This window comes from Prionailurus bengalensis, chromosome A2 (assembly GCF_016509475.1).
Source record: "Prionailurus bengalensis isolate Pbe53 chromosome A2, Fcat_Pben_1.1_paternal_pri, whole genome shotgun sequence".
NCBI classification, from domain to species: Eukaryota; Metazoa; Chordata; class Mammalia; order Carnivora; family Felidae; genus Prionailurus; species Prionailurus bengalensis.
In genome coordinates, this window is record NC_057348.1 from 98,266,311 (window position 1) to 98,293,551 (window position 27,241).

A 27,241-nucleotide genomic window follows, 5' to 3' on the forward strand; every position below is an offset into this window, starting at 1 on the left:
AGATGGAGCTGAGCTTTCTCTATTTCTACTTAAATGACCTTAAAGTAGTTGTCTGGGAGTGAAAGTTGTTCAATGTTGGCATGTCAGCAACAGCTCCCAAAACACCTAAGCTCCTCTGTTTGCAGCAACTTAGGTGAGTCCTGCCGATTGTACAGATAGACGGGTTGACCTCCCCAGGCCCCCGGTTTGCCACCCGCTGCTGGGCCGGCGCCACCCCTCCCTTGCGAGACCTGTGAGAAGGCTGCGAGCGGAGGGCCCTCCCGCGGGAGGGGCGCGGGGCGTGGAGGGCGTGGGCGGGGGCGGGGCGAGCCCCGCAGACTGGGTGCTCCGAGGGAGCTGTCAGTGTCAGGCTCGCGGAGAGAGAGGAAGTGCTGGGTCCCCGAGGAGCGCGAGCCGAGCGGCCGGCGCAGCGTGAGACAGCACATCCTGCGCGCGCCGGGCCCGCAGCCCTCTGGAGCCGCTCGAGCCTCGACCCCGCCACCCCCCGGGGGCCGCTGCCGCGCTCGCTCGGGGAGCCCAGTGCCGCCGCCGCCGCCGCCGAGCGCGTCCAGGTAAACAGGAGGGGGGTGTCGCGCTCTCCCGGCCGCCGCCTCCGCGTCGCCCCTCGACCCTCCCAGCCCCAGGGTCGTCTGCGCGGGTAGCCGGGCAGTAGTTGGGCCGCCGCAGCCGCAGCCGGACCTCTGCCACGGCCCCCTCCCCAGGCTCCTGCGTGCTCACGCGGCGCCCTAAGGCGGCCAGAGCCCCCCCCCCCCCCCAGCGACACCCCCCTGCTGCAGTTTCTCCCGGTAGAGCCCAGAGGCGGGGGCAGAGGAGGAGGGGTCGTGGTGTCATCACCTTGTCGCCCACCTCGCGGGCTGGGAGGGGCGTCCCAGTGTGCCCCGCCTCGGTCCGGTCCTGGGCGGCAGAAGGCTAGCGGCGGTGAGATCCGCACCCCTGTGGGCCACCAGCTGACGGCCCCTGGGGGAGGGGAAGCTGCAGAGGGAAGGGAAAGGATGCTGTTTGATTACATTTTCAGCTGTCTGCAGAGCTCTTAGATGCTGTTGCTACCCGCCAAGTCGGAGGGAGCGAATGTACTTCCAGCAGGGCATTAATTAAACACTCACGCAAGAAGATGCCAGTTTCTCTCACTGCTGCAAAAAAGTGTGGTTAGGGGATGTGTTTTCGTAAACACCTTCCTAGCCGCGTGGCTCTCCTACCCCCACTCTGGAATCGCTGTGGCCTTATAAATCTGTGCGTCGTCATCATTAGGGCAGTGATCCTAGCAGCGCTGATGGGAACTGAGTGTGCGAGAGTCTCATGACTTGTGTCTTGGTTAATAAGGTTAAGTGGAAACCCAGGATCAGGACAGGAAATTACTTTGGAAATCGGAGACTCAGCAAAAATGCAGAAGATGGAATATAGTCTATTCTGGCCTCTACCTCATCTAGGTAAGGGGCAAGAACAAATGGCCAGCCATTTTCTTGCCTGGAATGCCTTTCAAGTGTGCACTGTAGACTTATTCTAGTTCAGGGTTGTGAAAAATTGCTCCCAAATATTCTAGATTAGCAGAAAGCATAGCTGACAGTAAGGCATGGGTAACTGCGGAAGACAGCGTATGGCTAATATTAGCACAGCTATGGGTGACGGTCTATGAACATATTTTCACTGTGAAGATTATAGTGAGAGACAGCGTTAGGAAATTTGGAATGGAGACTTCAGTGCAAGTTGCATCCTGAGGGTGCCGGTGGGAATGTGATTAATACTTCCTCTGATGATTTAAAATGCCAAATTTTGTCCAGAAGTTCTTTGTGTGAGAAACAAAGGCCTTAAACTCTGCTCTTTTGACCATGTTTCTCAATAAAAATATACTCAGTCATCAAAATGTTCTCTTCACGGGAACCAACCTGCCAATGTTGTTTAAGTTCTGAGGATTCAGTGCTCCAAGAGCCATTTTTCTGTAAGATCTTGCAGCATCATCATTAGGATGTTAGGACAATATATTTTGGCGCCCAGTAGAGGCTTTGTACAGCCTGTCCAGTCTGGCCCCAGTTTTTGGCCCAGCACATCCCTTGTGTCTCTCTTTTTTGTCCTTGTCTTGGGCCTCAGGCACTGATGCACCTGCTTCCTCTCCACTTGGACCGAAGGATGCAGGCACACAGTGCCCAACTGCAGAGGGATGGCTCAGCCCCTCCACACCCCCAGCCTTTCCTCTTCTACTGAAACATGTCCTGAAGCTCTTTGGTGTTTGAGATCTACATCATCAGGTATAATCACTATTAGGGATATGGACAGAGAAAAAATTTAACCCATAAGAAAGTGAGGCAATTCTTACAGTGGTGGTCCCTGGTGCCTAGTTTCTGACAAACTTCTGAGATTATAAGAAGAAGTCAGGGGCACCTGGGTGGCTCAGTTCCTTACCCTCTGGACTTAGGCTCAGTTCATGATTTCATGGTTTGTGAGTTCGAGCTCCACATTGGGCTGTCTGCTGTCAGCACATAGCCCACTTTGGATCCTCTGTCTCCCTCTCTCTCTGACCCTCCCCCACTTGTGTGTGTGCATGTGTGTGTGTGTGCGTGCACGCACTCTCTTTCTCTTTCTCTGTCTCTTTCTCTCTCTCACAAAAATAAACAAAATTTAAGAGGAAGTCAACCAGCATTTGTGTCATCATGCTTTATGTCTGAGAGGGCTTTGTCAACTTTCTGACCAGCCCTTCTACTTCCCCAAACATTTCTTCCCAAGTCTACATTTAATAAATAAACCTTTCCTTTTTTTTTTTTTTAATTTTAGTTTAGAGAGAGTGAGAAGGTGTGAGCGCACATGGGGGAGGGGCAGAGAGAGAGAGAGAGAGAGAGAGAGAGAGAGAAAGAGAGAGAATCTTAAGCAGTTTCCACACTCAGCACAAGCCCCATGAGGGGCTCAGTCCCACTACCCTGGGATCATGACCTGCACCGAAATCAAGAGTTGGACACTCGGGGTGCCTGGGTGGCTCAGTCTGTTAAGTGTCCGACTTTGGTTCAGGTCATAATCTTGAGGTTCGTGGGTTCAAGCTTCGCATTGGGGTCTGTGCTGATGGCTCAGAGCTTGGAGCCTGCTTCAGATTCTGCATCTGCCTCTCTCTCTGCCCCTCCCCCACTTATGCTCTGTGACTGTCTGTTGCCTAAAAATGAATAAATGTTTAAAAAATTTTTTGAAGGGGCGCCTGGGTGGCTCAGTCGGCTAAGCGTCTGACTTCGGCTCAGGTCATGATCTCCCAGTTCGTGAGTTCGAGCCCCGCGTTGGGCTCCGGGCTGTCAGCTCGGAGCCTGGAGCCTGCTTCAAATTCTATGTCTCCCTCTCTCTCTGCTCCTCCCCTGCTCACGCTCGGTCTCTCTCTTTCAAAAATAAATAAAAACATTAAAAAAAAAATTTTTTTTTAAAAGAGCTGGACATTCAATGGACTGGTGCCCCAATAAGCCTTTTCCTTGACTCCAGCACTGAGGTAATTTTTGGGGATTCATCTTGGGTACTTCTCTGTCTGGTCTTGTAAAATACATACCAAGTCTTCAAACCATGTCTCTCAACACAGACTGTGCATAGGCTTCATCCAAAGTGATTTACCTAAATGGGCTACTGATTCTTTCCATCACCTGTTTCTTTCTATAACTTAACCTAGCCTCAGATGAAAAGGTCTTTTGCAAAGTTAAGTATATCCTTCATCATTTTGTTTGCCTTACATTTTGCTCTGCCAAGTAAAGCAAAGGTTAATAATATACTGAGCAGTTTTCTAAATGTATTACCTTACCGAAACATTTGCTAAAATGCGTTGAGCACTTGGCCCAGGCATTGGATTTTACGTTACTTCTCCATGTATTAATTTATTTAATCCACAAATATCTTATGAGTTATATATTATTTGTAATCCTATTTTACAGATGAGGAAACAAAGATACAAAGATGCCAACTAACTTTTTTGAAAATTGCTCAACTGATAAATTATAGAGGCAGGATTTGAACCCTAAGCAGTCTGAATCTACTCTTTCATACTACAGAACAATTATATTGGTTAATTTTCATATACTGAATACCAAGCTCTTTTCTCATGTTATTTCGTTTTAATCCTTATATGAATCCTATGAAATAGATGTTATTGACCATATTTTATAGATGATGTGACTGAGTTCAGTGACATATTCAGGGTTATAGATAATCAATAGCAGATGCAGGGTTCAAATCAGGTCTGTTTGACTCCCAAACCAGAGCTCACCCAGTTTTGCTAGCATCCCCTATCAGAAACAAGAAAAAGCTGAACTTGTCTGTCTCTTTCAGATTTGCTACCTAACATCCCTATGGACCATTGTCATGTCCTTTAAGCCTCAATGGTGGCCATACTTTTTGTCAGCAGATTGATAACTATGGATGATATGGCAAACTCAATGTAGCACTATAGCTCTTCTGAAATCGAGTACCAATTTGGTTCTCTCTCCTTAATGAAATTAGGTAATTACCCATGATACTTTGTGGATCCCAAGTGCCATGTAAATAGTCATTTCCTTGATCAGGGATCCCTTTTACTAGAAAATGTTGTGACTTCTACACCCCCTATAAAATGTGAGAAAATGCGTTCTTTGGGGAACTTTGCTAGGACAATGAACTTTTAGGGTTCACTTCTTTTGAGAATTAAGTTAATCTGACTCTCATTTTATTTCTTTGAAATTTATAAACTTTTGCCCAGATCCGTATAAAAAATATTCCTCTTGATTAAGAACTTTTCATAGATATCCTGGGCTGATTTTCTTTGCTTCCTCTCTACAGAAAGCCTGGCACCAGAATGTCAGAGTGAAGCTTGCATTGGAACATAGACACTACTGTCCAGGTGCAAACCCTGAGGAGCCCACATGTTCATAAAGCATCTCCTGATTCTTTGTTCAGAGGAGGCTTCTTAAATAGGAGTCCTAGGCATTGTGGAGAGCAGGCACATGATGGTGTTCTGGTGGTCACCGAACCCGATAATACTGATGCAAAATTTAATGCATATGTATAGAAATGCAACTTTCTGGTGGCAAGGGGCGGGGTGTGGGATTTGTGACCAAAAGAGATTAAGAACCACTGGTTCAGGGGCGCCTGGGTGGCGCAGTCGGTTAAGCGTCCGACTTCAGCCAGGTCACGATCTCGCGGTCCGTGAGTTCGAGCCCCGCGTCAGGCTCTGGGCTGATGGCTCGGAGCCTGGAGCCTGTTTCCGATTCTGTGTCTCCCTCTCTCTCTGCCCCTCCCCCATTCATGTTCTGTCTCTCTCTGTCCCAAAAATAAATAAACGTTGAAAAAAAAAAATTAAAAAAAAAAAAGAACCACTGGTTCACAGGCACAGTTTAGAAGAGGGGCTAGGAGCTGAGGCCACTCTGCTGAAATGTGTAGAAAACAAGGCAAAACTATCCTATGAGCACCGACCAAGAAAAAAATGTTTGTAGCTACCAGAGCATTATTGGCATTTTGCTACCAAGGCATTTTGAAGGCAGGGGGTGGGGGGTGGGGTGGTACCAACTTACACTAATGCACGCTGCAACCAAGTGAGATCTTCAAGAATGGCAGGAAGCCTTAGCGTTGCTTGCCATCCATTAGGTACTTACCCTGTTCATGTTTAGGTTCATCAAATCATTCTAATAGCCCTGTAAGGCTGACATTCTTATCTTCATTTGACAAACAAAGAATCTGATGCTTGGAAACATGAAGCCACTTTGTCAAGGCCACCTGAAACCAGTTTGTGGGAAAGCTGGATTTCAAATGCAGGTTGGCCAGATTCCAAAGTTTGTTTATTCTGTTCCCATCGTATGTCATTGTTTTTCTATGTGGGATGCCAAAAAATACCGTTTAGTGTAGCTTTTCATTGTGGCAAGACAGAGAGTCCTTCAAGACAGAGAGTCCCCCACGTGCTGATGGGAAAAGCCTAAATGTATTATCAAAAGAGAACAAGAAAATTAGACGTCTCTCAGTGTACTGGAGAATAAGCAAGTCCTGCTTTCCCTTGAGGTGTGCTAAAGCCCCTACATTTAATTCTCAAGTGTCACTAGGTATCAGGCTGAATACAAAATGCATAGCGGTTTACAATGAGGACAGTCCAGAAAGTTGACTTTGCAGGAGTGGATATAAACCAAGACTGTGTTCATTGCAAAGATTAATTTATTTCAAAGCTGAATTCGAAGCTGCTCAGTGTTCTGGGGCTTAGCTGATATAGTGACTGTGTCATGATCCGGAACATTAACTTGGTACTAAATCTTGGGAGCACCTCTGCTTACCAGACAACCTGCATACCCTTTAGTTTTTGGTTCTTATCAATCCTGAGATCCTCACAAGCAGCAGTTTTATTTCCAAAATATTACTGAATCCCTAACATTTCTATCCTCACCCATATTTTTACTATACTCTTAAAGAATGACCCATTGTTTTCATTTTTGGGGCACAAACCAGCTAATGCCATCAGTGTGGCAAACACACAAAGCAGAAATTTATGTTGGAGTCAAGGGCATTCTTTATAATAAAGTAATGAGTCTCTGGCACTACACAGGATGATTGCACTTGATCAACAGATCTGCCTGGGAACCAATACCAGTGTGCTTTATTATGCTTCAATTTTTTTTTCTTCTATAACCTCTAAAGAATTTTTAAAAATTCTGCTGCTCTCTTATGCTACACATTTTAAGTTGGCATCTAACTGTTTTCATTGTAAACTTGAAGAATCACAACGAATGTGATTTCCAGAATATTGTAAACTTGGATACTTAAAAATAAAACGATGTAATTTTTTGAATTCAATTACAATCTAAATACTATCTCAATCTCGCTATAAAAAAGTACCTGAAGAAGCTCCTCAACAAAAGGGTATTTTTATACCTTGTGGTCAAGCATCACAGTCGGATTTGGGGCTTCAAGTGTCACGGTTTTTTTTTCCCCCCTCTGGTAATGGGGAAGAAAGGCTTTTGCAAAAATGGAGGTGGGAAAGGAAGCCCTGAATGATTCTAAATCATAGGCATGTTCTCTGATAGGTCAGTTTCTGGAAAGATTAAAGACAGAAGCTTCAGATCTGGAAACTAAAATGTCATTAGTTCTTCTCATGCTTGCACAGTCCTTAGAAACCCTTGATGGGCACCAGGGACACACAATGCCAATTATCAGAGCATGCATTTATTTAGCACAGGTGTTGTATGTTATAGGTCATTGTAGGCAGTGGCCGGGAGTTAGGTCCTTGGCCTTCTGTCTGTGTGGCTCAGACTCAAAATGGGCAGGGCTGGAAGGACCTGCAAAGTCAAGGGTCCCATCTCCTGCCCTGCGGCTGTCTTTCCCCTATGTAGTGATTTACAGAAGAAATTGACTTATTCTAGTGTGTTTTAGATCAGTGTTTCTCAGTCAGGGGTGATTGTCCACCCTAGGGACATTTGGCAATGTCTAGAGGCAATTCTGGTTATCAAAACTGGGGAGAGTGGCTACAGGCATCTAATAGGTGGTGGTCAGGGCTGCCACTGAATATCCTACAATGCACAGGACAACTCCTGTGACAAAGTATTATCCTGCTCAAAATGTCAATAGACACTCTGTTTTTCTATTGAATATTTCCTGTTGTAATTTAAGTCCATTTCCTTGTTTGGTCTTTTACAACATAAGAGTACAACATCTAAAAGACAACATAAGACAAAAGAAAGAAAAAGCCAGATATCTCACTTAAGCTATGTGAGCCTCAGTTTCTTCATCTGTGAAATGGGGATAATGATACCTGGCTTGCAAAGTTATTATAAAGATTACAGATAATGAGAAAACAGGGTTCAATACATGTTACACACTCAGTGTGTGGAAGATGCTTCTTATTATCCAGCAGCAATTATATCATTCTCTAGCCTTCTCTTCTCAGGGATATGTGTGATCTTGCCTTCCTTTGAACCAAAGGTATGCTTTAAAAATTTTTTTTTTTATATTGAATTGTACTACTTATATGCATGCCTCTTTCCCCCACTACACTCCAGGCTCCCTGAGATACCCTTGTATCTTTCAGCTGAGGGTCTTACACATGGTGGAGGCTCAACAAGCTTTGTTGATTTGAAATACTAGCCAGAATAAATCCCACTTAATTTTCTTTTTATTATAAGATTTAATTCTTTCCCCTTGGATCACTTTAATGTGTTTAGTAAAAACAGTCACTTCCTGAAATGTAGTTTCCATTGCACGTCTGGGCCCAATTTGAATGTAGACTTGGTAATGCCTAGAATTCTGGAATCCTTGCCTTCCTGAATTAGGATCATGTGGAACATTTCTGCTGTGAGAAAGGGATCTTGAAAGGGACAACTTTTCATTCTAGAAATGGCAGGCAGGATGGTTTGAGTCTTCTGTTTCTTTTATGAGCCCCTTGGGCTAATTTTTTGATCTTTGGTTTGGTGTCTTTGGTTTCCTTCCAGTGGGAGAAAGGGAGATTTTGATTCATTTGTCAGATTTCTATTTTATGCTAATGTCTAGAGTGAAGCCAAGAGTAATGTGTATATTTTAAGTAGCCCCAATGAGTAAATGGTGACACAGTACTGTATAGACTTTGCCTACCATCAATTTCCCTTTTAGAATGCAAGCTAGATGGTCTACTCTGACCTGAAATAGTACCCATTTCTTTGTTTAACAAGCAGAAGATTTTAGTAATTGAAATGGAATGAAGTCCACTCCTTTTAAAAGCAATTTAGATCCTGTGAGGCACATATGGAGGCCTTTACAAGTTTATCTAGTTGTTGACTGTTACAGTGAGCCCATGCTTGGAGGATGACCATGGGATTGTGTCTCGGAATCAGCTTGTGGAATTTCAGTAGTTGGTGGTTTGGGTGGCTGGCAAGTTAGTTAGCAGGCCCTGTGGGGGGATGTGTGTTTTCACAGTGTCCCCTTTTAAAATGATGGCACGTCTCCCGTTTCACCGTCTGCCCCACCAGTATCAAAATAGCAAGGGGTTGTGGGAATTGGTGTGTATTTTGTGGAAGAAAGAATAACAAAAAACTTCTCTGCCTGTTTCCTTGAAAAGTGTGACTTTGTTCACTCTCAGAGGGTATAGGTTACCGCTGATTTGGAAAGGTGATCTTCCCTCTTTGAATGCTTTCAGACTCAGAGGAAAGTGAGAATCTATTTACATAAGTTAAAATGCCAAACTAAATCTCCCAATGCAAATACGGACCACCCAGGGACATGGTTTGGGGTTTCCAATACAGATTTTCTTGCTTCCTCTTTTAGGCTTTTTAATATTTTTCAAATGCTGCTGAAAAGTAATTGGCATATCAAACAAGGATGAAATCCCATATCCCTGTAGATTTTGAAGGGGAGAATCATGCCCATTTTCTTTGAGAGCTCCTTGTTTTAAAAATTAAAAAGTATGAATAGCTAAAATTGAAAGACCAACAAGTTGTAGGTTTTAGTTTAAAATAGATGGAAAAGTCAGGTTGCAAAACAGTTGTAAGGGAAAAGGAAAATACTTTCTTCAAATGTTCCCTTTCCCTAGTACATTCTGCCCAGGCAGAGCCATTTACCTGAGTAAAATGGGCAGAACTTTGCTTTGGGGATAAGCCAGGGAATTGGAAGGATCACCTCTTAACATTGCCAATACCACCTCTGCCTTCCCCAACCCTGGACAGGTACATCTGGGCAGCACACGGAAAGAGTATTTTCTAAACTCTCTGGGGGAAGATTCAGAATGAAAGTTGCTTTAACCAGGATACATGTTCTGGTGACCGTGTGGTTAATAATGACAATTAGTGCTTTCTTAGTCTCTATGCCTGTTAAAGAAAAAGTTATTCATACACTTGTTAAAGAAATGGTAAGGCAGGCTTTTTTTCAGGGGGACTATTCTGATAGATGTCTAGACCCCTGCACTGGAGGTTTGCAGTAGGGGAGAGAGATTGGGATCAACTCTGAATACACTAAGGAAAAGTGGGATTTATAGCCAAGGAGTCAGGGTGGGGGTCAGTAGATGGAAAATTACTAAAAGGAAACATCCAGGGTAAGGGGAGTGGAATCAGGATAAGCCAACCTAACAGGATTCTTGCTGAAGGCAGGCGAGGTGATCAGACACCACTTGGAAGATGGTAGGGGATGAGGAACTTCATCAGATATCAGTTTGATATTGGTGATCAGATATTGAGGGTGGAGGATTCTGGCTAAACTGACTTAGCAGGACTTTTGCTAAAATGGGACTCTTGAAAGCATGCCAAGGGATTGAGGCCAAGTTAAAAAAGAGCTTGGAGGAGACTGACTACCATTTGGTCAAGGAGAGAATCCTTGGCACACCCTCTCAGTGGGCATTCCATAGCAAAGTGCAGGTGGGGATGATAAAAAGGGGGTACTTGCAGTTACCAACACTAAATCCAAAGGTGGAGAGCAATGAGAATGCTGGATCATTGGAGTGGATTTGGGCCACAGGAGTGTATTTATCGGGTTAGGTTGCATCACAATTCAGTAACAAACAACCACCAAGCATCAGCAGAGTAACCCAACAGAAGATTTTTCTTGCTCATGTTACATGTCAGGTGTGAGCCAACAAGGGGCCCCATTCACCAGACCCACTCAGAGACCCATGCTGAGAGAGGCTTCATCTTGGTATATATTGCCCCAATCTCATACATGGTCACTGACTGAAGCAAATCAGATGGCCCTGCCTGGCTACCAAGGAGTTGTTAGGTAGAGTTTCAGAGTGGGGGAACAGGAATTTTTGTGATTAACCTAAATGACTATTAAAGGGGTGAACTTCCCTGGGTTCTGCCTATTCCTGCTGCTAACCACAGTTTCTAAAAGGCATCCCTAGGAAGCTCACTGACATGCAACCCACATGTGGTGGTTTCAGTATTCAACTTTAGTTGTACCTGAAAGAATGCTCTTATAGAGTATGAAATTCATTAGAATGATTTTAGCCTCATGAGTAATAACAGCATCCTGGAATTAGTGAGCTTCCAAATCTAGATTTTACTAATAATGAATAATGAGTACGACTGAATGCTTTGTGGGTGCATGAAAATGAACAAGGTATAGACCTTAGGGACTATGGGACTGATATCTAATCAGGGAAAGATAGAAAAGTTTAATATATATAACATGTGGCTGTGTGTTACCACATACCTCACATGAGATAAAACATGGTAAATACCTAATAGAGGAATAACAAAGTTCAAAGAAAGGAAGTGATTAATAACTAATCACTTCTTTGAATAATCACTTCTTTGAATTTTCAAGCTCACCAGACACCAATGTCAACTAGGCAAAATCATTAATATTTTATCTTCATCTTTATTTTTTGTTCTTGGGTCTGATCTGATCTGATCCCAAAACAAATCACAACAGTGGTCAAGAGGCAGTATGAGATCCTGGCCTCTGCAGCTGGAGTTCAAATCTCCGCATTGCCCATTACTATCTGTGTGACCTTGACAAGTTATTTGGCTTCCCTGTATCTCATCTTCTCCATCTATTAAACAGGAGTGATAATAATAGAGCCACTTCCTAATATTGTGGTGAGTCTGAAAGAATAAATCCTACTTAATTTTCCATTTCTTATATGATTTAAATTTTTTTCCCCTGGATCATTTTGATGTGTTCAGTACAAACATTTGACTTCCTGAATGTGTCATCCGTTGGGTCTCTGGGCCCCAAATGAATGTGGGCTTGGTAATACTTAGGATTCTGGAAGCCTTGCCTTCTGAATCAGGATCCTATTGAACATTTTTGTCTATGCCCAACAGAGCAGTGCTGGGCTCTGGGTGAGTACAACATAAGGGTCAGCCTGCATTTTCCCTGGCTTGTGAGGCAACCTCAGTCTAGAGACTGTTGTTTAGAGTATCAAGTTGGCTTCCATTCTTATCTTGGAATTCAGGTCTGCTGAGGACACATTTCCTAGCCCCCCTCCTTCTATCCCCAGCATTTCAAAGCAATGTGAAATTAAAATCTACTGTGATACAAATCCATTGTGGCTAAATCATGCAAGCATTCTGTGTGTCCAGAAAATTAAAAGGTGCAGGAGCTCAAGACTCATACCACAGGTAAAGGTTTAAAGAGCTAGAGGCTGGTTGTGATGGAGAGGAGGCTGTGTGGCTCATCTTGGCAGATGTACACCTTTTCTCTCCTCTGTGGGTTTTTTTTTTTATCTTCCCTTCCCCCACCACTCCTTGAGTACAGTGTGAATGAACTTGACTGGATGCTGCAGAAAGCCTGTGGGTTGTAAGCAGGTGAAAGTGTGGGCACGAGGACTCTATTTTTGGCAAGTAAGTATGAGGGACACCTCTCTAGCCCAAACTTCCAGGGAAAAGGAAAGTTCATATCAATATAATGCAGAACCTTTGATTGACTCAAGTTAAAAAAAAAAAAAAAAAAGAAAAGAAAAAAAGACTGGGCTACCTTTATGGTAGTGAGAGTTCAAGCATGTCACCAGGAAGTGAGGATTTTCTGTGAAGGGATTATTCTACCAATGAGAGGCCAGACCTGGATTTAGTAATCTCCATGTTATTTTTTCTCCAGATTTAAGAACCTGTGATTTTATGTACTAGAGAGAGCTTTGCATCACTCTTATCTCTGGCCAGGTTTTGCCATTCACTTGGGGCAGCATAAATAAGAGGGCAGATGCCAAACTGGAAAAATAAATGTGACAATCCGTGTCTACTTTCTTCCCCATGGAATTGTTCAAGTTGTAACATTCAATCATTCATTCTTTCATTCAGTTAAACATTCCTTAAACTCCTGCCAGACACTGGGAATGCCATAGCAGTGTCAGGGCGGGTGGAAGGAAATTTAACAGCTTATGACAACCATTAAAAACAAACACAAAATGTTTGCATCTAGCTTCATTCCAAACTGGCCACATGATCTTGCAGTTGAGGGCTCACTCTTTCATTTGTTCATGTATTTGTTCATTGAGTAATCTCTTAATGTGCCCTGATAATATTCAGGATTGGCTCTATTCTGCTAGCAGCAGAGGCTAGAAAATATATCATTTCAAAGGCATATGACAGAAATCCCCAACTACCATTTTCTTTTTACAGCAAGAAGAAAAGCAAACTAGGAGCCTACTGGGGTTGGGGGCGGGGTAAAGTCCCCACCCTAATGCTTATCTTATGCAAAGAGCTTATCACAAATGCTAAAGTATCTATTTTGAGCACTTGATTTCTCACTTTTTCATCATATACAGTAAAGGTGTGATATGGAAGGGAAGTGTTAATTCTAGTTGTTTGCATTGCTTAACACATTTGAATAGATTGGATTGGCTTCACATGGAAATGTTTGATTTTTTTCCAAGACCCTTGCAGGTTTTAAAATAGATAACTTGATTCTGAAGGGAGGCAGGACCAAAGAGCAGAAAGAATTGATCTCAGTTATCACCTGAGAATGTAACACCCAGCACAAACCTTTCCTGCTTGTCCCTCATTGCACCCCTGCCACCTTGAACCCATTTGACCTTAGCCTATAGTTGAATGAAACTGTTTGCCATTCCCCGAAGCACAGACTGCTACCTCCTGTGGCTGTCATTTTTCTCATGCTCATCTCCTTCCTCTGGAAATGCTTCCCCAGTTCGCATCCTACCCATGTTTCCCTGTCTGGTTCTCATGGCCCCTCCTTCACTCACTCTGCTCTACTTCCTACATGCCCTCCTTGTGCTTTAAACCTTTATCACGCACTTAGCCCACTGTCCCTAGCAGTGGAACTGCCTTTTTCAGATCCTACTATATGTGGGGAAAGAAACATAATTTTCTTTCTACCCTTCTAGGTTCTTCTTGGCTGAGAACCTTCCCCCCACCCCCTCCCTCCTCTGCCGCTAATAAAAGACAGATTAACAGGAGGAAAACAAAACAATTGTAATAACTTGTATACCTCCTGTATATATGGGAGAGACCCTGGAAAACTGAGTAACTCTCCAAAATGGATTAAGCCACCACCTTAAGTACCATTTACAGTTAAAGGCAAAAGATGTTGAGGGTGGGGAGTCAGGTATGGGAAGTCACCAAGAATAAGGGTGTTTTACAGATTTAAGTCCATGCTTTCTTCACTGATAATAGTTCCTAGAGACTGAATCATCCTCTTCTTCCTGCAGAGAGGGAGAACCCTCACAAATGCAAACTTTCCTTATAAACTGAAGTGTCTCTTACAAAAGGATAATTTCTACTAGGTTTTTAGAGCTTCTTCTGTATCTGCTGCTTCTTAAAATCCTTCATATAATCCTTATGCCAAAAAGGCATATTTTGGGGTGAGATGTTCTGTTCCCCTTCACGTGTAATAAGATTTTTGCGATAAATGTAAGTCAATTATTTGTGTAAGCCTGACAGCATCCAGGATGGTGCTTTGCTTCACTGGGGTTCAGTGAGTATTCATTAAATTGCATTAACATAAAGATACATTTAGCATCCAGGAGCCAGCTACTTGGACTTCCTTGCTCTTAGTAAATTAGAACATTAAAAAAAAATTTTTTTTTTAAATTTTTTTTTTTTAACGTTTATTTATTTTTGGGACAGAGAGAGACAGAGCATGGACGGGGGAGGGGCAGAGAGAGAGGGAAACACAGAATCGGAAACAGGCTCCAGGCTCTGAGCCATCAGCCCAGAGCCTGACGCGGGGCTCGAACTCACAGACCGCGAGATCGTGACCTGGTTGAAGTCGGACGCTTAACCGACTGCGCCACCCAGGCGCCCCCCCAAAAAAATTTTTTAATGTTTATTTTTGAGAGAGAGAGAGAGCAGGAGAGGGGCAGAGAGAGGGAGTCACAGAATCTGAAGCAGGCTCTAGGCTCTGAGCTGTCAGCACAGAGCCAGATGCGGGGCTCGAACTCAAACTGCGAGATCAGGACCTGAGCCAAAATTGGACGCTTAACTGACTGAGCCACCTAGGTGCCCCAGTAAATTAGAACATTTTGTTGATTAGTGTGCTTCTGTCTCTGGGGAACCTTGCCCAGATAACCAAAGTATTCTCACATCTCCTTCCATCAGGTAAACCATCCCATTCTTCCCCTCCACCCTCTGCTTTTTCCTATAGAGGGTCACTGTGCAGGGACCAGACAGGTGGGGAGAAAACGTGCTCTGATTTGCCAAGGGTTTTGGGGTCAGGTGGCTGTATGTGCATATGCATGTAGGTTCATGCTCCTGTGCTAAGAACACGACGAGCAGGCGACACTCTTGGGCATCAACACTCTTACCTGCAAGTTAGCCGTCGCACTGCAGCTGCAGAGATGGAGCCACCATCAGGGCCAGTCAGCAGTCAGCTATACACACAGGCAGGATTCAGGTCTTGAATTTTATTTCTGAGGGTCTAGATATTAGAGTGTTCTTATGTAGCCAAAATTCTTGAGCAGTCTAGTGACGAATTCACACAACCCAGTGCAAGTATAGACTATATATCAGGCAACAAATATAAATTGTCCACTTAATGACTGGCAAAAGAAACCTAACTTCCCATGTTAGGATCACAGTGCCCTCGCTTATAGGTCAGTGATCTGAAATCTGAGAACTCAGGTTCTTAGGTCCTTGGTACCAGAGATCTCAGCTGGGCATGGTTGGGTCAGTACTAGCCAAAGAGTATCAAGGGTAATCCTGGATGCTTGGTCCAGAGACCCAATCATGTAATACATTCAAAAGAACTGGGAAGGGAGGCAGACTCTAGGTGTGGCAATCATATGGCAATTAAAGTCACCGGATCACGGCAAAAGGGTTGAGAAGGAGGGTGCTGAGCAAACCTAGGAGAATCTCAAAGCCAATGGAGCTTTGACACTTTACAGAGAATGAGGCTGGGAGGAGAGGAAGGAGCTCAAGCAGACACGTTTTCGAAGCCAATTTTGTTCCTTCATTCAACAAATATTTATTATGAACTCTCTACCTGTCACTATTCTAAGTATTGGCAATACATCAGTGAACAATACAGACAAAATCTCTGCCTTCATTGGAACTTAAATTCTGGGGGAAGGCACAAACAATGAAGGATACTTAATTAACTGTGGTATAGAATATGTTAGGTGGTAATACACATAGTGAAGAAAAATAAGACAGTAGAAAAGACTTGAGATTTCAGGTGCAATGAGGGGAATAGTTTACTCTTTTGAAGAGGGTCATCAAGTAAGGCCTCAAGAAGGTGAAATTTGACTTATATTTTGAAGAAGCCAGTTGTTCAGAGACTTTAGTATCAGGCAGAGGAACTAGCAAATGTGAAGTACCTGAGGTGGGAGTGTACCTGATGTATTTGAGGAATAGCAACAACCTCTCTGGGAATGAGATCTGAAAGGTAATGAGGCTGGTTTGTGTCGGGCCATGGAGAGTGTTGTAAGACTTTGGCTTTTACGCTGACATGGGAGCCATTGGCAAGCTTTATTCAAGGAAGTGACATGATTTGGCTTGTGTTTTGAAGAATTACTGTTGTAGCTGAGAATAGACTGCAAGGCAGAGGGAGCAAGGGTAGGAGGTAGGAGACCATTTCAGAGGCTTTTTCAATAATAGGGATGAGAGATGTTGGTGCTTTGGACAGGGTGATGGCAGGGGAGGTGGTGAAATCAGGCTGATTCTGGAAGGGTTTGGAAAGTAGAGCTTGAATCATTTGCTGATGGTTCGGATATGGGATTTGACAGAGATATGAAGGATGGCTCCAAGGTGTTTGGCCTGAGTTAACTGGAAGGCTGACTGAGGAGTTGCACTGAACTGAAGTGTGGAAGACTGAAGGTTGGATGTACATGGAATCAGAGCATGGGGAGCAGTTGTCATAGCTGATGTTTCAAGATGGTGTCCTGATGCAACTGTACTGAGCCTCCTGATAGATGCACAGAAGCAATTATGTCAACCGACCAGAAAAGCATGTCCTTTTCCCTGGACATACTACGGAAAACCTGAAAAAAAAATCACACCTATTTTCCTATCATTTCAAATACATTTTCCTTTAATTATAACAGTTTTTATTGTTGTTCACTACTAATTATGTGGTGGTTCTCCATTACATTTTGCCATCCCTAGCTGTGATGTTTTGGTACTGTCATTATAGTTCTAACTTGGGTGATGTCCTGTGTTTTAAGATAAACTCTAGTTGAACTCTCAGACAGTGATCATGCCATATTTCCATTATTTCCAAATTCTTGGAGTGTACCTGCTATCATCATCTCCCATCACATGTAATGCTACTCAAATTGAGACAGTCACTCATATGTCTCAACTCTGCCACTTCCCAAAGCTATGACCGGGTGACACAGATCTAATCTGAGTGATGTTCAATCAAGAATGGTCAGGATTGGGGACGGCTTAATGGGTAGAAAAGGAGATAGGTGTGTCCCTGTAAGTTACTACTTACATTGGATATTTTGTTACTCCTTAGTGTGGTCTTGAAAATTGAGATATAATTCTTCTTTCTCTTTAATTCTGTCTGCCAAATTGGTTTTCTTCAAAAGCCAATACATACAAGCCTGCATCCTATTTTCACTCAAAGAGACAGATGGTTGAAAGTGACTCTAGCTAAAATTTTTTTTTAAGTCTTGAAGTAAAAAATACACATGAATATCAGAAAGGTTTAAGCCTTTTAGGACTGGTTGAGAAATCTGTTGTGAACATTGACTGCCTCATACCACCAGGTTCTGTCTTCACATACAGAATGCTGTGTGCAGGGCCAGGCTTGGGATTTTGCAGCTAAGCTTTCTAGCTTAGCTGCAAATGGGTATTTTGGATGGGTATTTGCTTTCTAAAAGGAATATAAAAGTTGTGCTGATGGGACAAATAGCAAACTCCCAAATCCTAGGGTCATTCGGCATTTATGCTGACATGTCTGCAGGAAATATGTCATGGTCCTGCATTTCTGGCAGTATTGATTTTCCACACTCTTATGGACATTCATGGGTAACTGGAAAAGCGAGGTAATCTTTCTAAGTGTATTTGTCTTGATGTGCTTGTGCCTTGAAGTATCCAGGGATAGATTTTTTTTTTTCCACTTTCTTTCTCTGGTAGATTTAAACAAATAGAGCTGAGCTTGCTTTGGTCATTCTATGGTAGGCTTTCCCACCTGTGCTCTGCAAATGGACTACAGGTTCCATGTGTACTTGGATATTAACCTCTTGGCTCTCAGGATAGGCAGAGCCCGAGTCAGTCTCTTGTGATGGTGAACAGCTTTCTCTGCATACTCGAGTGTCCTGTACAAATATCATCATGCTAAATGTTGGCTGAGAAAGGACAAAGGTAGAGACTACTTTATAATTTAAAATCTGCCATTTTTAAAATTGATGTAGTTCAATGTATCTTAAATGCCTTTAACTGCAACTAACAATAATAAATAATATTCAGACCTAAAAGTGAGTATATATATGTCAAAAAAGTTCGATGAAACAGTAGTTTCCCTTACCATGTAGAACTGCTCCCTGCACCTGCCAGCTGACTTGATTTTGTAACTCACCAGTGAGTTGCAACCCATGTCTAAAAGGCTCTTGTAGTGTGTGTATTGCAAGCTAGGAATAAAATACCTGGTCTTGTACTTGTTCAAATCCTTCCATGTTTCCCTGCTGCCTCAGAGAAGTTCAGACCTCCCGAAAGGATGGCATAGCAGCCCTTTGGCTGTAGGGTGGCCAACTTGTCCAGGTTTGCCTGGGAGTTCCTGGTTTTAGCACTGCAGGTCTTGCATTCAGAGAACCCCTTCACTTCCTCGCAAACTGGGGTGGCTGGTCACTCAACCTTTGGGATCTGCTATCTGGCTGCATTTCCGCCCTCAATTTCCTCTACCTTTTGTATTTAGTGTTCCATCCATATCAAATTACTTGTCCCACAGACTGGCCATTCTTGTTTCTACCTCTCCTTCTTTGTCTCTGCTTCCCTCTGCCTGGGAGACACTGCTCTTCTGCTGTCCTCAGGTCTCATCTTCCTCTGTGACACTTTGTTATGTCACCCTCTCCGAGGAACCTTCTCCCCGCGTCCTGTGAGCACAGTAGTACCACTGACTACACGGATTTGTGGGATCTTTAGTAGCTTTGTGTTTTTCTCAGCTTTCTTACTCTTTATCGCCTGTAGAACAAACATGAGGAGAAAATCTGCTGACATAAAGTGGGTGGCTTCAGCAAGGAAAGAACACAAAGGAGAAAGAATGAACCAGTAGAGATGCTAGGGCCAGTAGAGTGGAGCAAGGGAGGATGAGGAAAACCTAAAAGCACAGGCATATGAAGCAGTTAAGAGCACCTGCTCCAGACACTAGGGTATCCTGGCTTTGCACATGTCAGAGGTGTTGATTTGAGTCCCTCTTCTGAGGAGTGTTCCTCTGCTAGACATAACAGTAGGGATCAATGGTTTTTAAAATTAGGCAGGCTTAATTACATATTCACCAGTATTTCATAGTTAATTTGGGAGGGTATTGAATTAATTGGTTTTAAGAGGTCGAGATACCTTAATAGCTTGTATTTTTAGAAGATTAAAACAGATTGACTTTCCGAACGTTTATATTGTTGAGTGACTTTGAGAAAATCTACTCTGACTTCATGATTCAAGCATTAAAACTCTTCTTCCCCTTATTTTTATTAATATATCCTGATTGTATTTCTTTTGGTATGATAGTTTAAATTTGCCCTTATTTGTAAGGTGCAAGAACATCTGGGTGGCTTGAACTTACCAGTGTTTTCTACCAGTCTAGAGTGCCCATTTTAGGCAGGCTGACTGGCCAGCGCTGATTTAACTTTGCTGCATGGAAAATCTGGCCCTTTTATGGGGACAGCAGAGTCAAAGCCAAAGCTGATCATGTCTGAAGATTTGCTTGTTGTCAATTATTTTAAAGATCAGCCTCACAGGTTACTTGAGAGTTGTTTATTTTTAGACATAGCTCACTGACCATCTTTGCAACTCAGAGAAACAGCTTCTAGTACAATATATGGCTCTGTTCTAGAGCACTGATATTTTTACATCACTTTAAAAAAGAATGCTCAACTGTCAGTATGACTATTTATCCTCAAGGTAGTCTAAGCAATAGATTCCAGATTTTTTGAATTTGTTGGTTAAGATAAACAATAGAGGCTGCCAATTATAAATAGAATGGATTTTGCTAAATAATCCTTCTAGAGTCAGACACCTGAGATTCAAATTGTAAACCAGACAGGAAAAACTTACATCAATGGGCATATAATGGTAGTGATTTAGGAAAAGATAGTTCAGTGGATTAGGCAACATTAGGATCATGTGTTGGTTGCACATTTGTACTAGTGGGTGAAAAATCAATTCCCACCCCCTTTCCATGGGAATAGAATTTGGTTGCATTATAAGGAAGAACTTCTGAGTTCGGTGATTTAAAAGCTTAATGCACTGACACAATTTATTGACAATCAGGAAATTCCTGATAGTGAAATCACAGATTTCTCATTCCTGTCTAATGGTTATTTAGCAGTTCAGGAGCAGTCATTGCCAGGCACCAGAAGTATGGAGATAGACGAGACATGGCCCTTCCCTTCGTGGAGCTTTCAATGTAACAGGAGGAGAGAATCACACAAACAGAACATAGGCAGGGAGGCACGTGCTCCAGCAGACCATGTACTGGGTGCTCATGGCAGAATGGTTGGCCCAGCCTTAAAGCCCTAGGAGGCCTTTCTAGAGGGAATGTGATTGAGCTGAGAAAGATGAATAGGAATCACCAGGTAATGAACAATGGGAAGAGCATTTCTGGAATTTGCAAAGGTACAAAGGAAGGAAACAGCTCAATACAGGAAAGTGTGAACTAGGAAGTAGAGGGATGTATGGAGAGAGAGATGGGCAAAAAGGGCATTTTCTGCACATGGTAAGGAGTTGGGACATATTTTGCATCTAGAAGGAAGTCGTGGAAGTGTTTTAGGTAAGGGAGTGAGCTCATTGGACTTGAGTGACAGGAAGATCACCCTAGTGCAGTGTGGAGGATGTGGAAGTCATCAGGGAGTAAGGTTAGCATGGAGACAGGCAGATCAGTTAGAAGAACATCGTGGTTGTCAGATGAGCCAGGTGAAGACTGGTATTGGGCAGCATGAATGGACATGGGTAGGCAAGGGCAGGCTTGGAAATATTAGGTGAGGAATTTGGAAGGCACGGTGAAAATTGGCTGTGGGTTTGTGGTGAGTTTGAGGATTTCAGGGCTGATCAAGGGGAAGACGGGACCATGAGGTGGCAGCATTGCACAACGCATTTTAGTGGGTGGTACTTGGATAGTATTGCATGAGAAGGGACATCCTGCACAGCAGGAGACCCGGACACTGCAGGTTGGCACCACCACCCACTAGGTGATGCTGTTCCATAGCCAGGTGGGAGTCTCCGGGGGTTGTTTTATACATAGCTAGCAAGTATTGGGTGTAGTTTTGTGGGATATGTAAAGCAAGTGGGGTCTAAATGGCTAATATAAGCTTATCTGAGTTGTATTTAAAGCAACTGAATGTGTAAGCATTTGTGTTTGGTGCCAGAGGGCTTTGAACTGATGGTCCTAGCATAATGTCAATAAGTGAATAACATAGGGGCCATCTTTAACCATTTATATGACAGCAAGTATTTATTAGATGTCCATTATGTGTGCAATATAAGGCTGAGGAGCCACTGTGCATCATGGTCTGTGGAGTAGTCGCCCTTTTTCACGTACTCCTCAAGAGTGCCTGTTTAGGTAGAGAAGCTCCTTTCTGTTTGCTCTGAAGTGCTTTTGAACTTTCAGGAGCCCAGATACGTGATCTCATATTATATATAGTGATGGGACCCTTATTTACTTGGCTTCTTTACCTGATATGTGGCCTGGGCAGGTGGTGCGTTGTTCCCATCTATTTTGACCTGAGGTTAGGTACTTCTATAGGATTCTTTGTTCAAGGTCTCACTTCTTAATTTGTTCTAGTTTCCCTTGTGGTATTATTCCCCAGAGGGCTCTTGTCTCCTTTCTTCTATTTTCTGGTTCCTTTTCTGTCCTAATTCTTAGGGCCACAGAGCCAAAATACTGCCCTCTCATTGTCCAAACTGTTCCATCTTCAGTTTTATACTCTTTCAAGGATGCTACTTGAGATGCTCATTTCCTAAGGACTCTTGATATTGTCTGATAGTTCCTCTAAGATACTCTAAGATATGAATGACTGATTCCCTTAATTGAGGAACAATTCTTTTAACAAAGAGAAGCTTGTTGAGTCTCTAAATTCGTGGGATGCACTGTTGGGGTCAGAAATAACTCAAAATTTTCCAGAACTTTCTGGCAAAGATGACAACGGCTTTTGAGGCCTTTACTTTCTAAGGGCTCTCATCTCTACTCTGTTAACTAGATGAGAGGGCAGATACCCTATGGATTGATTTTTCTCTCTAGCATAATGGGCTTCTGTGCTGAGTGCTTGAGAGTCTCTTCTGTTTAATGTGCTGCAATTGCCAATGCTTGATTTACAGCTTTAGCAGTATGACTTGGGTAGCTCAGAATCATGAAACAGTGCAAGCGGGACTAGAGATGATATGCAGACACAACAATCTTAAATATAGCTCACAAATCCAGCAAGAGAGATACGAAAGGCTTAATTTAGCAGTATCGCTTGATTTCCTAGTCAAGAATTAACCCAGTGTGAGTAAAATTAAGAGGACCCCAGAAAAATCAACATAGATGAGTCCCATAGACTCATGGACTAAAATTTTTCCCCTCCTCAAAAACAGTAGTTCTCTACTGACATAAATAGATCTTTCATCTGTGGATGAAACTCTTGGAGTCTTGAACTACCCAGTATTGGGTGCGGTGGTGTGTTTGGCAATTTCAACGGTGAAGCCTTTTCTCTTGTTGTCAGCTCTCCCATGCAATTTACACTTTCTGCCACCAGGTGGTGGTAGAGAGCGACCACAAGATTGGACTGGCTATAAACAGATCAAGATCCACCATAAAAGCCTTTTGTTTAAGATCTTCCTTTTGATTCAAATGAGTAAAATCTTAAGTAAACACTGAAAAGGAAGCATTATTTGGCGAAAGTATTCAAGAATAAGGAGATCTGGTGTTTCCAGTTCTGACCTGTCCACTTAATGGTGGTGAGCTTAGATTTCTGCATCTCGCTTTCCCTATTTATGGGTAAAATATTGGTACTGGATTGTATAATCTTTAATGTTCTTGTCTTGAAACAAACATGTATAATTGTAATTATTAAAATGGCAAAATTAAAAGAACAAAAGAATTAAACGCTTTTTTCACAACATAGAAGTCTGCATTTTATTAGCCACTAGTTTAGTTTACTTCATAGCGAGGCTGAGTGAGCTCCATTAATTTTTGTGTGTGTGTAGTGAGGGGAGAAGGAGAAAGAGCAGTGAGAGAAGTCATCTCAGTTTTTCTTCTTTACCTATTTTCTGGTTTAAGCAAGTCTTTCACATATAGTTTTATGGAATCTTTCCTTCAAGACCTTACTCTTTCTGTAATTCCACTTTTCCCTATGCTATATCCACAGGCCTTAGATCTTCCAGGTATTTCCAAATCATTATAGTTGCTTGACTCTAATCTGAAATATTCTGTTCTCAGTGATTCTACTATTGTGTCTTTCACTTTTTCTTTTCTGCAGAAGAAAGAACTCAAACCCTTCTGTTTAGGTTATTTATATCAATAGCAAAATTTCGTTCAGTCTCTATAGGCTTTAGAATCAACTCCACCTTATAAGAAGCAGGTAAGGCAAAGCGTGTTCTGAGGATCCCTGGGGATCCTAAGATGTTTTCAGAAACCTGTAAGGTCAAGACAATTTTCACAAAATGTTATTTTTATTTTCTGTTTCAACAGATTGGCATTTGCAGTGATGGTGTGAAAGCAATGGTGGGTGACACTGCTGATACTTAGCAGGAATTGAGACAGTGGCACCAAACTAGACCAGTACTGGCATCAACCTTCACTGCCACACACTTGCAGTTTAAACCAACCAACCAACCAACCAACCAACCAACCAACCAACCAACCCTGTTTCACTTAAGAATGTCCTTCATGAAGCAGAAAAAAAAAAAAATGTTATGTTAAATCTCTACCCTTGAGCACATGTCTTTACTGTGTGACAAATGGGAACACATAAGGCACTTTTCCTGCCTACCAAAGTTCGGTGGTTGTCTCGAGATAGGATTTGTGCAGTAGTTTGAGTTGTGAGCCAAACTACCTGCCTTTTTTCATGAAACACTGTTTTTGTTTTTTACTTGAAAGTACAATTCACAGACAAACTAGGATTATTCAGAGTTGGGTTTTCGGCAGAAATTTTCTCAAAAATCAATGAGAGTGGCATGATCTTGTCAGAATTGACAATATTTGCTGCTAATGACAAAATTTAAGATTTGCAGCAAAAATCAGAATTTTGGAAAATTTATATCAGCTTTACCATACCTAAAGAGTTTTCCTAAGAGTTTGGTAGTGATATTACCAAGTTTGATTTTTGGATATTGGAGAGTGACATGTATCAACATTTGAGAAGTCTGCATACTTTTCTAAATAATTTTCTAGATAACCAGTGCATAATGTTATAAAATCATACATGGGTCAAAGGTTCATTCAAAGTTTAAGATAGACCAATAGATTTTAATGTGCAAAAAGAGTGCAAAAAGCTCATCAATTGATGTCATTTCATAATTACATTGCAACAGAACATTAGGAAACTGACATCTGTTGAATTTTGGTGTAATATCGAAGAATGTCCACAATTACCTTAAGAGGCTATTTAAATACTCTTCCTTTTTGGAATACATATTTATGTGAGACCAGATTTTCTTCACAATTAAAATAGCATATCACAACAGACTGGAAGCAGACGCAGCTGTAAGAATCCAGTTGACTTCTATTAAGCTAGATATTAAAGAAATAAGTGAAAATGTAAAATGTCTTCTTACTATTTCTTTTTTTGCCTTGGGAAGTATGGCTATTTTTTCCATAAAAATTTTATATTAGTAAGTAACAAGTTTATAGTTATTTTAAAATGAATTATTAAATATTTAAAGTTTTATCGGTTTTAATTTTTAACATGGTTAGTGTTGATAGATGTAACCCACATAAACAAAGGCTCTTTGGCATCACTGAGAACTAAGAGTATCAAGGGATGCTGAAAGCAAAACGTTTAAAAACTGCTCATCTAACAGTATGAGTAGACCAGACCCGGGCAACTTCCGACTATAAGATGGATTTTATTAAAAGTTTTGTCTGAGAACAAACTGAGGGTTGATGGGGGGTGGGAGGGAGGGGAGGGTGGGTGATGGGTATTGAGGAGGGCACCTTTTGGGATGAGCACTGAGTGTTGTATGGAAACCAATTTGACAATAAATTACAAAACAACAACAACAACAACAACAACAAAACAAAACCCAACCTGGATGAGGGAACAAGTCTCAGCAAATATTCTAGACTTAACTCCTGATGAAGAGGTGTACCTTGTTGCGACCAAGCTCACATTACATAATAAAAAATATTAACTGGAAAAAAAAAGTTTTGTTTTCACAGTGTCTTGTTGGCTGTAAAAATTTAGCAAATAACCCTCTCATGTCTTTCACCAGCCAAATCCCTCTTGAGACTTCTATAACCCTCCTTTTATAGAAGGCAAGATATCACTGTATAAATGGACAAATGGTTGTGGTCTGTATCATCCCTTGTCCACCTATCCAGTTGGGAGAAGTCAGCTGCATTTTATGAAAAGCCAGGCAGGTGAAACAAGGTTGGGAAAGATCAAATTTCTTATGCATACCTAGTGGCAGATGAAAAGTTCAATAGCTCATAGTAAAGAGCTGACAAGAACAATTGTTTTCAGGCAGAAAAAGAGAACTTGTTTCTGGATATTTTTTTCAATGAGTCTGGCCACAGCTGGGCAATGATTTAAACCTCCTAGGATTCTGACTTTAAGCTTAAAAATACATTTGCATATGCCAGCATTAGAAATGGAATCTCAAACTGCTGCCAACGTAGACAACCAAAAGGAAATAGAAGTCTATATTGTTCAAACGCTAAGCCTTGGGAGAGTCTATTACTTGGCAGCTGTGTAAACAGAGCTAAACCCTTTGCTTCTCCTCTGTTAGATACTTGGTTCTAAACAGGACCCAACCATCCCATGATGGTACATGCAGAAATGAAAATGTAGGCTATAGGTCTCATTGCATTCAAGAAACACTGAAAACTTTCTTTTCTTTATGGATGTGTGTGGACTTAAGAAGTGTGAAGGAAATGCAAGGTTAACTGGAAAGACAAGGGCCAGTGTGAAAATGACTTGGGTTGTTTCTTCCTTCCTCAGTGTCCATGTTTTTCTCTCATACATTTTCCTCCTTCTTTTCTCTCCCCATTTCTTCCTCCATTGAGACTTAGGATCATGAGCCATTTCTATAATGGAATGGCAGGATTAACTCTCCCTGCAACTAACTTCTTCGTTAGAGAAGAAACCATTTCTCCATGTGCCTCTCCGTCCTCTGGGTGGAAGTAGGTGAGATACAGGAGGATGTCTACTTGGGACAGCTTGATATGTAATTCCTGTGTTCAACTGAAAAATTGAGAAGAATTTTACTATTACTAAATTAAATGACTGCATTTAATTTTTACAATATTTTTATTTGAGTAACATCTCTTTAACCACATAACTTCCATTTTATAATCCATTAGATTGAGAAGCTCCTTCTATTTGCTCTGAAGTGCCTTAGACTCTCTTGGATCACAGATTGGGTTTTCTTACTCTGATAATATTGCTACTAAATCAGTAACATGCTATATACCTTTAATTATTTTTCACTGTAATATTTTTTAAATGATTGCAGTGAACGTTGAATGATGACTTTGGTTATTGAATTAAGGTGGACTTAGTGATGGGGGAAAGGGTTGGCATGGTAGAAAACAGTAATAGTAATGATAATAATAATGATGATGATTATAGTAATAATAATATAAAAAGGGGAAGAGAAGGAAAGGAAGAAGTAGAGAATGAAGAGGAGGAAGAGGAAAAACAATTTTCTTGGGTGTTTAATATTTGTTAGGCATGATTCTAAGTTCTTTTCTTATATTGATTCATTTAACTGAGATCAAATGGCCTTTTACTGGGATCAGAGATGGACTGAAGCAAAAGTTATGAGAACTGAGACATTTGGGAGGATGGGTGGAGATGAGTTATAGTGAAGCAAGGGAATAAAGGTTGAACCAGGGATAAAAAGACAAATCCATTAGCCACAAATTTTCTGTGCAGTGAACATGCTTATATGTAAATTATTTTGAATTTCTCCAAATAATTTGTTGAAATAGTCCTAGTATATCCACTTCATTGGAATTAATCATATCCAAAATTTATATTTTGAGTCAAAATTAGAGATTTCCCCCCAATTGTATAGACTGTCCTCATCAATCTTGTCTCCCAGTGTTTTTTTGTTTT

General features: G+C 41.9%; 1 protein-coding gene across 4 annotated transcripts in view; it reads left to right on the forward strand.

The window, feature by feature from the left end:
• The first annotated feature begins 330 nt into the window (after nucleotides 1-330).
• The window catches only part of DYNC1I1 (dynein cytoplasmic 1 intermediate chain 1), a 319,773-nt gene continuing 292,862 nt past the window's right edge, over nucleotides 331-27,241 (forward strand). For 2 of the 4 annotated variants that reach the window (XM_043588924.1, XM_043588927.1), the window contains exon 1: nucleotides 331-551. The gene's annotated coding sequence lies outside the window, so the exon portion shown is untranslated. The remainder of the gene's footprint in view (nucleotides 552-27,241) is intronic. The other 2 variants (XM_043588926.1, XM_043588928.1) reach the window with 1 other exon arrangement.